Raw genomic sequence first — 16,526 nt, forward strand, 5'->3', positions numbered from 1 at the left:
ACAAATTGGTTTTTATTTAATCTCATCCGTATTTTTTCTTATGATTTGATATAGGATGCTTATTGGCCTTGTGCTGCCTGTGTTTCAATGTATTTGGAAACTCACTGTTTTTCAGTTTGAAAAGATCTGGAATGCAAGTTCAATATGATTGCGTAAGTAGCCTGTTCATTTCCAGCCTCCTTCTGTTATTGTATTCAAGATTTCTACAAAATGGTCATGGTAGTTCTATGATCAATGATGAATATGGTAACATTAAACAAGCAAAAGTACCTTTTACATTTTCAGGTAAAAATTTACATGTGATAACATAAAACCCATTTAACAAAATGTCTTTTAGAGAAAACATGCCTTTGCGGCTTTGCCCCTCCCAAGCTACAGAGCAGAGCTTCATATGTTTGGTTGCAGTATAAAGTGATTAAGTGGAAAAAAGCAGCAATAGCCTCTCATTAAGTAGGTAAGTAAGTATATTCTTGGAATGTCTGTAGAATGTGCAACTGTGTTGGTCAAAGGTGTTTGGCCAAACACTATGTAGGTTCATTTGACATCCTTTGGACCATCTTCATGCCAATTCTGAATGAAATTTCTGATGTTCTGGCTTCCATTAGTTTGTCAGAGATCTTAACTGTTTTTAGTTTCTAGTTGACCAACTATGCAGGATTCCTATTGCGTAGTTACGCTGAAAACTTCTTATAACGTTTCACACACTTTTAAAGTTTCGAAAGGACTGAAAAAGAAGTTAAAAAGAACTGAACTTTGTAATTTAAACCGGTCTTTTTTTTTAAATCTATATATCAAAGACAAACTCATCTTACAAAGACCCTAAACTGTGATATTAGAGCAACTCTTTAAAAAAAAATTAATGATCATATAGTTCTAAACCTCTTAATCACTAATCCTTTCTTTTGGCAACAGAATAGGGAATGGCATAGTATAACTAGGTCAAATGTAAGCCGAATCAACGAACTGAGCAAGCAGAACGTAACTGCGTCGAGCAATAGAAGACTTGTACGCTTTTCGTTATTTCGTTTATATTTGCTCCAAAGCCCGGTTTGGATGACACTAGTTAGTATCGATCAAATCACTGGCGAGGTACTCGAAGACTGTGTCTTTTTCGAACAAAAAGGAACCCTGTACATGGCTCTGGCCATACAGCTTGGTGCAATGCAATATTGTTGAAACTCCAGATTGGAATGCATGTAAATTCTTTGTCATTTTTTACTGATTATCTAATGGACTTATTTCACGGTCATCATTGCAGAATCTATGAGTGGTTAGGGACCACTATATGATATGAAGCACGCTTTTGCGGCTCCTGATCTTTGGAAAATAGGTGTCTTTCAGTCATCCGATACTATTAACTTGGTGCTACTTCACGGAGATTCCTCCGTCCATCTGAGGCGAATCACTGATGCGGAGGATACGGAGTAATTGGAAATTCTAAACATTGACCTGGATTGAGTGTTCCAGTTTGATACTTTTCTAACGGAAGCTCAGTGGTGCCTTCTTCTAGTAGGATCAAATAATTCCTACATCTATTGCCTTAAAGGTATCATTTAAACTGCCTTTAAAACTGTGAAACGTTTGTTTTTATACTTATCTTTTAAATTATTGAATGCTATAGGGGAAATGTTATTACAGTGGCAAATTCTGCCGCACGATCGGACTTCTAGTGCTGTTTCCTGGATGCGCATTCAGCAGGAGGGAATCAGTGATGATTAAGAATCGACAATTCCTTATTTTCAATGCTTTTAAATGCTTTTGATTCCCAAGTAATCAGCTCACAAGAATGGAGTTATCAAATTACAATACTCATAGTTTATTATAAATGTTTTCCAGAGCCGCTTTCAGTTTTACGCATCAGATACATCTGGTCACTTTCACCCTGTTTTTGCTGCATCGGAAGACAATTTTGATGGCCAACCTATTGCAACTCTTTCTCGCCTAGACGGATCAAGTTCTGCCCACCTTTATGTGGCCTCGCCTAGACGGATCAAGTTCTGCCCATCTTTATGTGGCCTCGCCTAGACGGATCAAGTTCTGCCCACCTTTATGTGGCCATTAGAATGTTTCGCCATTCAAATGTTAGAAGACTTCCGCGAAGAGTCGAAGAATCGATCCCTTGGAAAAGTGCCTCATTGATGTCGATTCCCTGATTTCAAAACGTAGTAACGAGCACTATGGCCCACGTTGAAGAACTAAAGAACAACGTGGTTCATTTTAAAGACAATGTAACCGCCAACGGCACTGTCGTTATCGCACAAATGAATTTCTCTCAATCCCCTGTGATTGACACAATTAAGGTAAATTTTTTAAATCCGCATTTGTCCACGATTTAATTGTTAGAGATTGGGGTCTGTTTAGGTGTTGTACAACTTTAGCGAAGGATTTGTGAGACCAAAAGAAATTGAAAGCAAAAAGTCTCTCCCAAAAAATACAAAATCTTTTGTACTCCACAAGCTCCACCACTTTTACGGTGAGCAGCTATTCATTCAACTAGTCGAAGAAACGAATATAACGGCGTCATGTTTTTAGGGTCGTCTACGTCTCAATGGTGCATTATTAACGGTCGGGATTGGGACGAATTTTCCCGTCAAGCATGGCGCTACTCTTCACCAGATCATACTGTTCCTCATCATGTGTGAGTCGGAGATCTACTGAAATCCGGAGGGAAAATCAATGGAGGTGCTGATTTGCTTAGTTTGGATGTCCGAGGTAATATCGACGTTGGCAATAACTCCATCAACGGTGTAGCTGTGGTGGATACATTGCGAAAGAATACCTCACATCTCGTCATTCAAGGGACGAAATCATTTTCCGCTATCGAAGTTAAAAACAATGTTAAAACCAACACCGTCAATGAGGTTCGCTAACATTACATTCGAATTTAATTTTCTTTGTTTTAACTAACAATGTGTTGCAACGTGATTTTAGGGCATGATCGGAGAAACTGATTCTACAGAAAAGCGAGAAAGAGCAGCATTTCACTGGATTGGTGCGGATCGTCGGTCCTGTTCAGGTAGTGGAAGCTTCCGCAGGGACTGGATTAACGGAATAAACGTATCCGTACTCCCCGGAGTACTCATAGACAAGAATGCCCACCAGATCAAAATAAAGGTAATGCCAATCATAAATTAAAATCAGTGCAGTCTGATAACATTTTTTGTTAAAGGATTTGTCAATTTCACTGTTCCTTTGCTTGTTGACGATGCTGAAGTGGATTCTCTAAACGATCTCCTTATCAAAGATTTATTGAGCACCTCGGGCCAGCAAACTATACTAGCGAGTATTGAAGTCGACGTCCTAGATGCCCAAGGAAATATTGGCTGTCCAGATATTAATGAACGAAATGTGGATGACTTCCTGTACAGTGATGAAAATGATACACACATTGTGCTGGGTCAGGTACAGATCTCAGATGACTTGGTCATCAATAATTTGGTCATGGAAAACGGAAGTTTTAACAGCGTGGATATCATCAAGTTGTTGGATCCACCGTCTTTGCGGATAGACTCGAACATTAACGCAAACGGTGATTTAGCCGCGCACGCTGCTTCTGTCCATAAGATCAATACGATTGATCTTTCAAAACTTCCCCAAAACTGCTATTGGACAAAATCAATAGACCAATCGATCCCTGTTAACGTGCGAATGCCCTTTGAAGTTGTAATGAAAGAAAATATTATATTACTACTCGGACCTTCATGGAACGCTTCCTCGATAGTGATTTCTTCTGACGAGAACCAACCAGACGTTCAACGTTGAAGTGTAGTTCACTGACAATATTACCGTACACGGGGATATGGTGATTCACGACCTGACCGATATCAACGGAGTAAAACTCTAGTTTTTGGACTAAGACGTTGCCAAGAAGGAAGGAGACTTCCATATCTCTGGCACAAAGGTTTATTTAGTTAATCAATGTTTAACGTTCTTTGGGTTTTAACAAGGGCCTTTATTATACACCTTTTAGCAGCTAACCATTCACGAAAACATGGCTGTAGAGGAGACTTTGAATAATCTGAACATTCCGCAAGGCATAGCTCTCCTCAACAGATCCCATACGGTAACAGGCATTTTTAACCATTCATTTTGAAATTTTCAATGATTTCCTTGCTATTTTTTCTACAGGCACAGTGGCACACTCTTCACATCCTACGTCACCGTTGATGGCGACGTCATCAGTTCAGCGGGTGACATCATCACACTGAATATGGAGGCTGGAGTTATGTTGGATGATTTTGTTGCGGCTGCAGCTACGATAGACGAGGACGCAACCATTAATAGCACGTACATTTCAAGCGACATTTAGAAATGAATGATTTGCTCATCGAAAATTCACTGAACGGCCGAGATGTCAACGATATTGTTTCCAAAGGTTTAAGAAGAAAAACTCTGGATTTCGTACAGTGGCCAGAGATTACGATCCACGGTCACGTAACATTTATGGTATTACTTCTCATTTCATTTTTAAAAATTACTCTTTGCACGGGGGCCTGTGTCGTGTAGGCATACGACACCAGCCGTTGGGCTCAATCTTCGGGTAATCTAATTTACTTTTCTGGACCGGTCAGAATCTTATGATTGGCCATAATTTGATACGAGATTAATTGATACATCGGGCTGTCACATCTCAAATTCTACGGTTTATAATTATTGTTCTATGACCGAGTTCTTTTACAGACAGTGGCTTCTCATTTCTTCTTCATACCAGCGATCAGATTTGATGTTTTGAATTGTTTTAGGTTGTTAAAGCAAGTTTGACTTTCTGCGATGCTTCCATCAACGTGCATGGCAGCCAAACTTTGTCGTTGTGTCGGACTGTTAATCCGGTAGAAAATCGTTGAATTATTGGCGATACATTTTTCAAAGTGGCAGATAGAACGGCTAACGATTGAAATCTCACTTGGGATAATCTACTTCCCGAACAAGGTATCAACCTTCTCTTTTTTTTTTTTTTTTGCATTTATTATTGCCTAATATTCAATGTCATTATATATGAAATATTACAGGTGCCTTCTGCTTTGAGACCGGATTTAGTTGAGTCCGCTTCGCATAGGGTTACTTCGCGCTGATGCCATAACGTTTCTGTGAATGCTGGCATATTTACGTTGAACATCGTGTTTGTTCTAGATAATAACGTTGGACCAGTGGAATATTCAGAGACGCTTTCATGTGTAATCTAAGTGCACATACAACAGGGGTACATTCTCAACGGTGCACTTTTTTTACCATATCATTTGGTCGTTGATATATCCAACTAGGTGAGTGATATGTTGAAGCAATACAAAATTATGAATTAATTTTGAAAACTGTTTGTTTATTTACAGATAGAAGAGGTCTTAGTAGTAGTAAGACATTTTTATATAATTTTGTTAGGTGGAAATTTGATACAAATAGATGGTTGCATAGAAATTTTGTAGAATTCTGCTAGGTGGAAATTTGGTACAAATATTGTTGCATAGAAATTTTGTAGAATCTTGTTGGGCGGAAATTTTGTACAAATATTGTTTCATAGAAATTTCGTAGAATTTTGTTGAGTTGAGATCATGTAGAAACTTTATAGCATAGATATTTTGCAGAATTTTGCTGTGTAGAAATCTGGTTGTAGAATAGTATGCAATTAGTTTATCATTTGAATTAAGAACTGGCGGAATGTGGGTAGAAATTTTATCAAGTAAAGCAAATGTATAATGACGTCAACTATAAACTCGCTGCTTTCAGAAAAAAAAAAGGGGAGGGCTTTTACGGTTTAAGTTTTAAAAAAATCTACGGTCTAAGTTAAACAGAAACCATCCCAATAGCTGATTGAAAATGAAATTGGTCGATGTTCGTACACAGCTCTTCTGAGACTCAACTTAACAAAAACCACCTCAAAAACTCATGGAAAAACGAGATCTGCCGATATTTAAGTTGGTATGTAGCACTTCTCGTTCGTCCGTGAGAATCCCTTGCAACGCACAGTTTACTTGCTGCCGAGCTCAGAAACATAGAGGTCTATGAGTCCGACCAGAACCCCCGTTTTTAGGCAAGTTCCAATCAAAACATGATGGAGACACTCGACCAGGCACCATTTATAGGTTGCCGAGCCAAGGTTGGTTAGCTATCTAGAGTAATATAGAGAGGGTGCGCCGAAGTTTTAGTTTTGACAAATTGGAAAAGTAAAATGCTTTAGGATGGAAAAAACGTAAGGGTCAATGAAACGATCGGCAAGGTTCGTAGCCAAGTGGATGCTCTGTTCGTAAAACGCAGAAATTTTTAAAAGGGAGTTCTGAGTACAATACACTTACTTGCAATGATGAAATTTCTCAATGTTTTACAGGCACCATCGGTTGGTTGAAATCAGAGAAAAGCTGAGGTGATGTAACCAGTTCTACTAGACTTTCTGGCAAAAGAAGTTTGTGGAGTATTGCGAAACGAGTTCCATCATGCACTTAACCGACGGCAAAACCACCATGTTCGTAGGAGGTGGATTAACCCAGTCAACTTTGAAGGTACCTGGGGGATTAGGTAAGGTAACGTGATTTGGGTATAGTCGCTCTCCGTTAACGAACAATTTCATCTTCAGTTTACGACCATCAATTTGCTTTCCGTCGTAGAGAAGAAGCGCTTTTCGAGCATCGGTGTGTCGTTCGAAGATGACGCTGGCTTTACCACTGTAAGACCCGTTCTCATTCAAGTGCATGCTGAAAAACTTCACGGGCCCTGCGAGTTCTTCAAGGAAGGCCACAACTTCTTCGCTAGAAACTGAATAAGGGATGTTTGAGACATGTAAGTATTCTTCGTATACTTCCGGTGTAACTTCAGCAGGGGGCCGAGGGACAAAAGGTCTAATGCAGTCCATCACGAAAACGTAGGGAAGGAATGGTGGGTGCCCTTCAAAGTTATTTAAAGGTTTTGTTTTTACTTGAACGTTCTCACTGGCACAATAGATCGGTTGAGCATCAATGGAATCGGACGCAGTGGATATTACATCTAAATCCGATGTCGCAGGGACGACAAGAGCTGGAACCAACTCCTGGCCGTCGGCTGGAATCGAATCATCAGTATCAGTCGACAAAGGGACTTGAGCGACCGACAACTTGGCCGCTTTCTTCTTTGCCTTTCGGCGTTCTTTCAGAGCGATGTTCCTCTTTTGATTTCTGGTTCGTGGAATTACGTTCTCAGATTTAAAGTTTGGACTGGTTGACGCCATTGATTCATTGTCTCCAGGTTGAATAAATGGGTCACACATAACTTCATCCACGGATTGCTCAGTTTGGAGCGGAGCTGACTGTAGTTGGATCTCGCTCGCAGTTGGATGTTGTTCTTCCGCTGCATCGAAGACTACAGATTGCGCCTGACCGAGTAGGTTATCTTCTGAACACTGTTCCTGTCGAATGACGACGAGAAAATCTGCTTGTGGCATCTCCTCTCGCCAGCCATCTTCAGAAAGTTCAGCAACTTCAGGGATTAACACTGCATCGATTTTTGCAAAGACGGTGGAACTCTGAGGTGGTAAAATGGCGCTCTCTGTAGTAAGTTGGATGCTGGCGGAATCAGCTCGTCCTACGGTGATCTTTCTCACAGGAATTCTGGAATCGAATTTCTCTGGGAGGGCAGATCTGGCCCGAAGAGCTTTGGGAAGTGATTCAACCAAAGTCTTCTTGGCGGCTATATGTTGGCCGTCGTCGCCTTTAAGGGTGTCACGATCCCGATGTTTTTGGCGACTTGTGGTGCTGGCAGGAATACGCACCGGGATCTTGGAACGAAAGAAACTGGCCTCATCTGGTTTCTTGAGGGGTACAGAAGCGTAAGGTGGCGTCTTGACTGCAAGAGGAGATGGTGTACGCGCCTCTGTCGCGGAAGGTTTCGCAGGAAGTGGAGGTACAGGAATGGCCGGCTTGGCGAGGAACTTGCGAACGCCCGGTGGTAATGCACGGCCATGCACTTCTCGAAAAGCCTTCTTGGTCCCCGGCAGTGGTGGTGGGGGTGGAAATGCTGAGTAACGTGGCATTTCGATGAAGATGGGATGCGAAGGAGATGAAAATGAGGAGAATGAAGCCAAAACTGAAGATCGGGGATTGGAAAACGGGCGTAGGATGGAATAGTTCTGAAAAGAACTGTTGTGAAGTAGTTCTGAAAAGAACTTTTGGCGAAATAGTTCTGAAAAGAACTGTCGGTGAAATAGTTCTGAAAAGAACTGTCGTTGAAAACTGTCGGAAGTTCGACGAAAACACGGGTAAGTCACGAGGTGAAAAACAAGAGGTAATTGCGAGAATTCTGAGAAATCTGCGATTAACATTATAATTTAACGAATTTGATGATATAGGTTTCAGTAATGATGCCATTGCGTGCAACCGTCATTGATGGTTTCTTTTGTGATTTTTCGGTGGGTAATTATTAAGCTGTGGTATTTCTGTCAAGGAAATTGTTAAGTTTGAAATATTTCCCACATCGTTCAAAAAGATTTTTGTTTTTTTCCTATTATAAATTCTATATAAACTATTCTATAGCTCTGCCAAAATATAAAAAGCTGGCGTTCAGGGTAAAGTGAAAATACATTGTGCGGAGCAAATTCAAACGGAGTAAGGCACATTGGCAGTTGGCACTTACTCATATGTTATGTCGGGTTTTTTTAGGGTGTTTGATTCCGACACAGGTAATTTCATCGATCCATTGAATGATCGTAATTGAGAGATCCATTGAAATGATCAATGGAGGTCGCGGTAAGGACATTATCATCTGTAATGTTAGCAGTGCTGTGGACAAAAAAAAAGGTTTTTGAAAGGTTGTTTTAACTTTGGATACAAATTGGTTTTTATTTAATCTCATCCGTATTTTTTCTTATGATTTGATATAGGATGCTTATTGGCCTTGTGCTGCCTGTGTTTCAATGTATTTGGAAACTCACTGTTTTTCAGTTTGAAAAGATCTGGAATGCAAGTTCAATATGATTGCGTAAGTAGCCTGTTCATTTCCAGCCTCCTTCTGTTATTGTATTCAAGATTTCTACAAAATGGTCATGGTAGTTCTATGATCAATGATGAATATGGTAACATTAAACAAGCAAAAGTACCTTTTACATTTTCAGGTAAAAATTTACATGTGATAACATAAAACCCATTTAACAAAATGTCTTTTAGAGAAAACATGCCTTTGCGGCTTTGCCCCTCCCAAGCTACAGAGCAGAGCTTCATATGTTTGGTTGCAGTATAAAGTGATTAAGTGGAAAAAAGCAGCAATAGCCTCTCATTAAGTAGGTAAGTAAGTATATTCTTGGAATGTCTGTAGAATGTGCAACTGTGTTGGTCAAAGGTGTTTGGCCAAACACTATGTAGGTTCATTTGACATCCTTTGGACCATCTTCATGCCAATTCTGAATGAAATTTCTGATGTTCTGGCTTCCATTAGTTTGTCAGAGATCTTAACTGTTTTTAGTTTCTAGTTGACCAACTATGCAGGATTCCTATTGCGTAGTTACGCTGAAAACTTCTTATAACGTTTCACACACTTTTAAAGTTTCGAAAGGACTGAAAAAGAAGTTAAAAAGAACTGAACTTTGTAATTTAAACCGGTCTTTTTTTTTAAATCTATATATCAAAGACAAACTCATCTTACAAAGACCCTAAACTGTGATATTAGAGCAACTCTTTAAAAAAAAATTAATGATCATATAGTTCTAAACCTCTTAATCACTAATCCTTTCTTTTGGCAACAGAATAGGGAATGGCATAGTATAACTAGGTCAAATGTAAGCCGAATCAACGAACTGAGCAAGCAGAACGTAACTGCGTCGAGCAATAGAAGACTTGTACGCTTTTCGTTATTTCGTTTATATTTGCTCCAAAGCCCGGTTTGGATGACACTAGTTAGTATCGATCAAATCACTGGCGAGGTACTCGAAGACTGTGTCTTTTTCGAACAAAAAGGAACCCTGTACATGGCTCTGGCCATACAGCTTGGTGCAATGCAATATTGTTGAAACTCCAGATTGGAATGCATGTAAATTCTTTGTCATTTTTTACTGATTATCTAATGGACTTATTTCACGGTCATCATTGCAGAATCTATGAGTGGTTAGGGACCACTATATGATATGAAGCACGCTTTTGCGGCTCCTGATCTTTGGAAAATAGGTGTCTTTCAGTCATCCGATACTATTAACTTGGTGCTACTTCACGGAGATTCCTCCGTCCATCTGAGGCGAATCACTGATGCGGAGGATACGGAGTAATTGGAAATTCTAAACATTGACCTGGATTGAGTGTTCCAGTTTGATACTTTTCTAACGGAAGCTCAGTGGTGCCTTCTTCTAGTAGGATCAAATAATTCCTACATCTATTGCCTTAAAGGTATCATTTAAACTGCCTTTAAAACTGTGAAACGTTTGTTTTTATACTTATCTTTTAAATTATTGAATGCTATAGGGGAAATGTTATTACAGTGGCAAATTCTGCCGCACGATCGGACTTCTAGTGCTGTTTCCTGGATGCGCATTCAGCAGGAGGGAATCAGTGATGATTAAGAATCGACAATTCCTTATTTTCAATGCTTTTAAATGCTTTTGATTCCCAAGTAATCAGCTCACAAGAATGGAGTTATCAAATTACAATACTCATAGTTTATTATAAATGTTTTCCAGAGCCGCTTTCAGTTTTACGCATCAGATACATCTGGTCACTTTCACCCTGTTTTTGCTGCATCGGAAGACAATTTTGATGGCCAACCTATTGCAACTCTTTCTCGCCTAGACGGATCAAGTTCTGCCCACCTTTATGTGGCCTCGCCTAGACGGATCAAGTTCTGCCCATCTTTATGTGGCCTCGCCTAGACGGATCAAGTTCTGCCCACCTTTATGTGGCCATTAGAATGTTTCGCCATTCAAATGTTAGAAGACTTCCGCGAAGAGTCGAAGAATCGATCCCTTGGAAAAGTGCCTCATTGATGTCGATTCCCTGATTTCAAAACGTAGTAACGAGCACTATGGCCCACGTTGAAGAACTAAAGAACAACGTGGTTCATTTTAAAGACAATGTAACCGCCAACGGCACTGTCGTTATCGCACAAATGAATTTCTCTCAATCCCCTGTGATTGACACAATTAAGGTAAATTTTTTAAATCCGCATTTGTCCACGATTTAATTGTTAGAGATTGGGGTCTGTTTAGGTGTTGTACAACTTTAGCGAAGGATTTGTGAGACCAAAAGAAATTGAAAGCAAAAAGTCTCTCCCAAAAAATACAAAATCTTTTGTACTCCACAAGCTCCACCACTTTTACGGTGAGCAGCTATTCATTCAACTAGTCGAAGAAACGAATATAACGGCGTCATGTTTTTAGGGTCGTCTACGTCTCAATGGTGCATTATTAACGGTCGGGATTGGGACGAATTTTCCCGTCAAGCATGGCGCTACTCTTCACCAGATCATACTGTTCCTCATCATGTGTGAGTCGGAGATCTACTGAAATCCGGAGGGAAAATCAATGGAGGTGCTGATTTGCTTAGTTTGGATCTCCGAGGTAATATCGACGTTGGCAATAACTCCATCAACGGTGTAGCTGTGGTGGATACATTGCGAAAGAATACCTCACATCTCGTCATTCAAGGGACGAAATCATTTTCCGCTATCGAAGTTAAAAACAATGTTAAAACCAACACCGTCAATGAGGTTCGCTAACATTACATTCGAATTTAATTTTCTTTGTTTTAACTAACAATGTGTTGCAACGTGATTTTAGGGCATGATCGGAGAAACTGATTCTACAGAAAAGCGAGAAAGAGCAGCATTTCACTGGATTGGTGCGGATCGTCGGTCCTGTTCAGGTAGTGGAAGCTTCCGCAGGGACTGGATTAACGGAATAAACGTATCCGTACTCCCCGGAGTACTCATAGACAAGAATGCCCACCAGATCAAAATAAAGGTAATGCCAATCATAAATTAAAATCAGTGCAGTCTGATAACATTTTTTGTTAAAGGATTTGTCAATTTCACTGTTCCTTTGCTTGTTGACGATGCTGAAGTGGATTCTCTAAACGATCTCCTTATCAAAGATTTATTGAGCACCTCGGGCCAGCAAACTATACTAGCGAGTATTGAAGTCGACGTCCTAGATGCCCAAGGAAATATTGGCTGTCCAGATATTAATGAACGAAATGTGGATGACTTCCTGTACAGTGATGAAAATGATACACACATTGTGCTGGGTCAGGTACAGATCTCAGATGACTTGGTCATCAATAATTTGGTCATGGAAAACGGAAGTTTTAACAGCGTGGATATCATCAAGTTGTTGGATCCACCGTCTTTGCGGATAGACTCGAACATTAACGCAAACGGTGATTTAGCCGCGCACGCTGCTTCTGTCCATAAGATCAATACGATTGATCTTTCAAAACTTCCCCAAAACTGCTATTGGACAAAATCAATAGACCAATCGATCCCTGTTAACGTGCGAATGCCCTTTGAAGTTGTAATGAAAGAAAATATTATATTACTACTCGGACCTTCATGGAACGCTTCCTCGATAGTGATTTCTTCTGACGAGAACCAACCAGACGTTCAACGTTGAAGTGTAGTTCACTGACAATATTACCGTACACGGGGATATGGTGATTCACGACCTGACCGATATCAACGGAGTAAAACTCTAGTTTTTGGACTAAGACGTTGCCAAGAAGGAAGGAGACTTCCATATCTCTGGCACAAAGGTTTATTTAGTTAATCAATGTTTAACGTTCTTTGGGTTTTAACAAGGGCCTTTATTATACACCTTTTAGCAGCTAACCATTCACGAAAACATGGCTGTAGAGGAGACTTTGAATAATCTGAACATTCCGCAAGGCATAGCTCTCCTCAACAGATCCCATACGGTAACAGGCATTTTTAACCATTCATTTTGAAATTTTCAATGATTTCCTTGCTATTTTTTCTACAGGCACAGTGGCACACTCTTCACATCCTACGTCACCGTTGATGGCGACGTCATCAGTTCAGCGGGTGACATCATCACACTGAATATGGAGGCTGGAGTTATGTTGGATGATTTTGTTGCGGCTGCAGCTACGATAGACGAGGACGCAACCATTAATAGCACGTACATTTCAAGCGACATTTAGAAATGAATGATTTGCTCATCGAAAATTCACTGAACGGCCGAGATGTCAACGATATTGTTTCCAAAGGTTTAAGAAGAAAAACTCTTGATTTCGTACAGTGGCCAGAGATTACGATCCACGGTCACGTAACATTTATGGTATTACTTCTCATTTCATTTTTAAAAATTACTCTTTGCACGGGGGCCTGTGTCGTGTAGGCATACGACACCAGCCGTTGGGCTCAATCTTCGGGTAATCTAATTTACTTTTCTGGACCGGTCAGAATCTTATGATTGGCCATAATTTGATACGAGATTAATTGATACATCGGGCTGTCACATCTCAAATTCTACGGTTTATAATTATTGTTCTATGACCGAGTTCTTTTACAGACAGTGGCTTCTCATTTCTTCTTCATACCAGCGATCAGATTTGATGTTTTGAATTGTTTTAGGTTGTTAAAGCAAGTTTGACTTTCTGCGATGCTTCCATCAACGTGCATGGCAGCCAAACTTTGTCGTTGTGTCGGACTGTTAATCCGGTAGAAAATCGTTGAATTATTGGCGATACATTTTTCAAAGTGGCAGATAGAACGGCTAACGATTGAAATCTCACTTGGGATAATCTACTTCCCGAACAAGGTATCAACCTTCTCTTTTTTTTTTTTTTTTTGCATTTATTATTGCCTAATATTCAATGTCATTATATATGAAATATTACAGGTGCCTTCTGCTTTGAGACCGGATTTAGTTGAGTCCGCTTCGCATAGGGTTACTTCGCGCTGATGCCATAACGTTTCTGTGAATGCTGGCATATTTACGTTGAACATCGTGTTTGTTCTAGATAATAACGTTGGACCAGTGGAATATTCAGAGACGCTTTCATGTGTAATCTAAGTGCACATACAACAGGGGTACATTCTCAACGGTGCACTTTTTTTACCATATCATTTGGTCGTTGATATATCCAACTAGGTGAGTGATATGTTGAAGCAATACAAAATTATGAATTAATTTTGAAAACTGTTTGTTTATTTACAGATAGAAGAGGTCTTAGTAGTAGTAAGACATTTTTATATAATTTTGTTAGGTGGAAATTTGATACAAATAGATGGTTGCATAGAAATTTTGTAGAATTCTGCTAGGTGGAAATTTGGTACAAATATTGTTGCATAGAAATTTTGTAGAATCTTGTTGGGCGGAAATTTTGTACAAATATTGTTTCATAGAAATTTCGTAGAATTTTGTTGAGTTGAGATCATGTAGAAACTTTATAGCATAGATATTTTGCAGAATTTTGCTGTGTAGAAATCTGGTTGTAGAATAGTATGCAATTAGTTTATCATTTGAATTAAGAACTGGCGGAATGTGGGTAGAAATTTTATCAAGTAAAGCAAATGTATAATGACGTCAACTATAAACTCGCTGCTTTCAGAAAAAAAAAAGGGGAGGGCTTTTACGGTTTAAGTTTTAAAAAAATCTACGGTCTAAGTTAAACAGAAACCATCCCAATAGCTGATTGAAAATGAAATTGGTCGATGTTCGTACACAGCTCTTCTGAGACTCAACTTAACAAAAACCACCTCAAAAACTCATGGAAAAACGAGATCTGCCGATATTTAAGTTGGTATGTAGCACTTCTCGTTCGTCCGTGAGAATCCCTTGCAACGCACAGTTTACTTGCTGCCGAGCTCAGAAACATAGAGGTCTATGAGTCCGACCAGAACCCCCGTTTTTAGGCAAGTTCCAATCAAAACATGATGGAGACACTCGACCAGGCACCATTTATAGGTTGCCGAGCCAAGGTTGGTTAGCTATCTAGAGTAATATAGAGAGGGTGCGCCGAAGTTTTAGTTTTGACAAATTGGAAAAGTAAAATGCTTTAGGATGGAAAAAACGTAAGGGTCAATGAAACGATCGGCAAGGTTCGTAGCCAAGTGGATGCTCTGTTCGTAAAACGCAGAAATTTTTAAAAGGGAGTTCTGAGTACAATACACTTACTTGCAATGATGAAATTTCTCAATGTTTTACAGGCACCATCGGTTGGTTGAAATCAGAGAAAAGCTGAGGTGATGTAACCAGTTCTACTAGACTTTCTGGCAAAAGAAGTTTGTGGAGTATTGCGAAACGAGTTCCATCATGCACTTAACCGACGGCAAAACCACCATGTTCGTAGGAGGTGGATTAACCCAGTCAACTTTGAAGGTACCTGGGGGATTAGGTAAGGTAACGTGATTTGGGTATAGTCGCTCTCCGTTAACGAACAATTTCATCTTCAGTTTACGACCATCAATTTGCTTTCCGTCGTAGAGAAGAAGCGCTTTTCGAGCATCGGTGTGTCGTTCGAAGATGACGCTGGCTTTACCACTGTAAGACCCGTTCTCATTCAAGTGCATGCTGAAAAACTTCACGGGCCCTGCGAGTTCTTCAAGGAAGGCCACAACTTCTTCGCTAGAAACTGAATAAGGGATGTTTGAGACATGTAAGTATTCTTCGTATACTTCCGGTGTAACTTCAGCAGGGGGCCGAGGGACAAAAGGTCTAATGCAGTCCATCACGAAAACGTAGGGAAGGAATGGTGGGTGCCCTTCAAAGTTATTTAAAGGTTTTGTTTTTACTTGAACGTTCTCACTGGCACAATAGATCGGTTGAGCATCAATGGAATCGGACGCAGTGGATATTACATCTAAATCCGATGTCGCAGGGACGACAAGAGCTGGAACCAACTCCTGGCCGTCGGCTGGAATCGAATCATCAGTATCAGTCGACAAAGGGACTTGAGCGACCGACAACTTGGCCGCTTTCTTCTTTGCCTTTCGGCGTTCTTTCAGAGCGATGTTCCTCTTTTGATTTCTGGTTCGTGGAATTACGTTCTCAGATTTAAAGTTTGGACTGGTTGACGCCATTGATTCATTGTCTCCAGGTTGAATAAATGGGTCACACATAACTTCATCCACGGATTGCTCAGTTTGGAGCGGAGCTGACTGTAGTTGGATCTCGCTCGCAGTTGGATGTTGTTCTTCCGCTGCATCGAAGACTACAGATTGCGCCTGACCGAGTAGGTTATCTTCTGAACACTGTTCCTGTCGAATGACGACGAGAAAATCTGCTTGTGGCATCTCCTCTCGCCAGCCATCTTCAGAAAGTTCAGCAACTTCAGGGATTAACACTGCATCGATTTTTGCAAAGACGGTGGAACTCTGAGGTGGTAAAATGGCGCTCTCTGTAGTAAGTTGGATGCTGGCGGAATCAGCTCGTCCTACGGTGATCTTTCTCACAGGAATTCTGGAATCGAATTTCTCTGGGAGGGCAGATCTGGCCCGAAGAGCTTTGGGAAGTGATTCAACCAAAGTCTTCTTGGCGGCTATATGTTGGCCGTCGTCGCCTTTAAGGGTGTCACGATCCCGATGTTTTTGGCGACTTGTGGTGCTGGCAGGAATACGCACCGGGATCT

General features: G+C 40.4%; 1 pseudogene; it reads left to right on the forward strand.

Moving 5' to 3' along the window:
* LOC116920690 overlaps positions 1-13,420 on the forward strand; it is a 30,501-nt pseudogene extending 17,081 nt beyond the window's left edge.
* The last annotated feature ends 3,106 nt before the right edge of the window (positions 13,421-16,526 follow it).

The sequence above is a fragment of the Daphnia magna genome, linkage group LG4 (assembly GCF_020631705.1).
Source record: "Daphnia magna isolate NIES linkage group LG4, ASM2063170v1.1, whole genome shotgun sequence".
In the NCBI taxonomy this organism is placed as follows: Eukaryota; Metazoa; Arthropoda; class Branchiopoda; order Diplostraca; family Daphniidae; genus Daphnia; species Daphnia magna.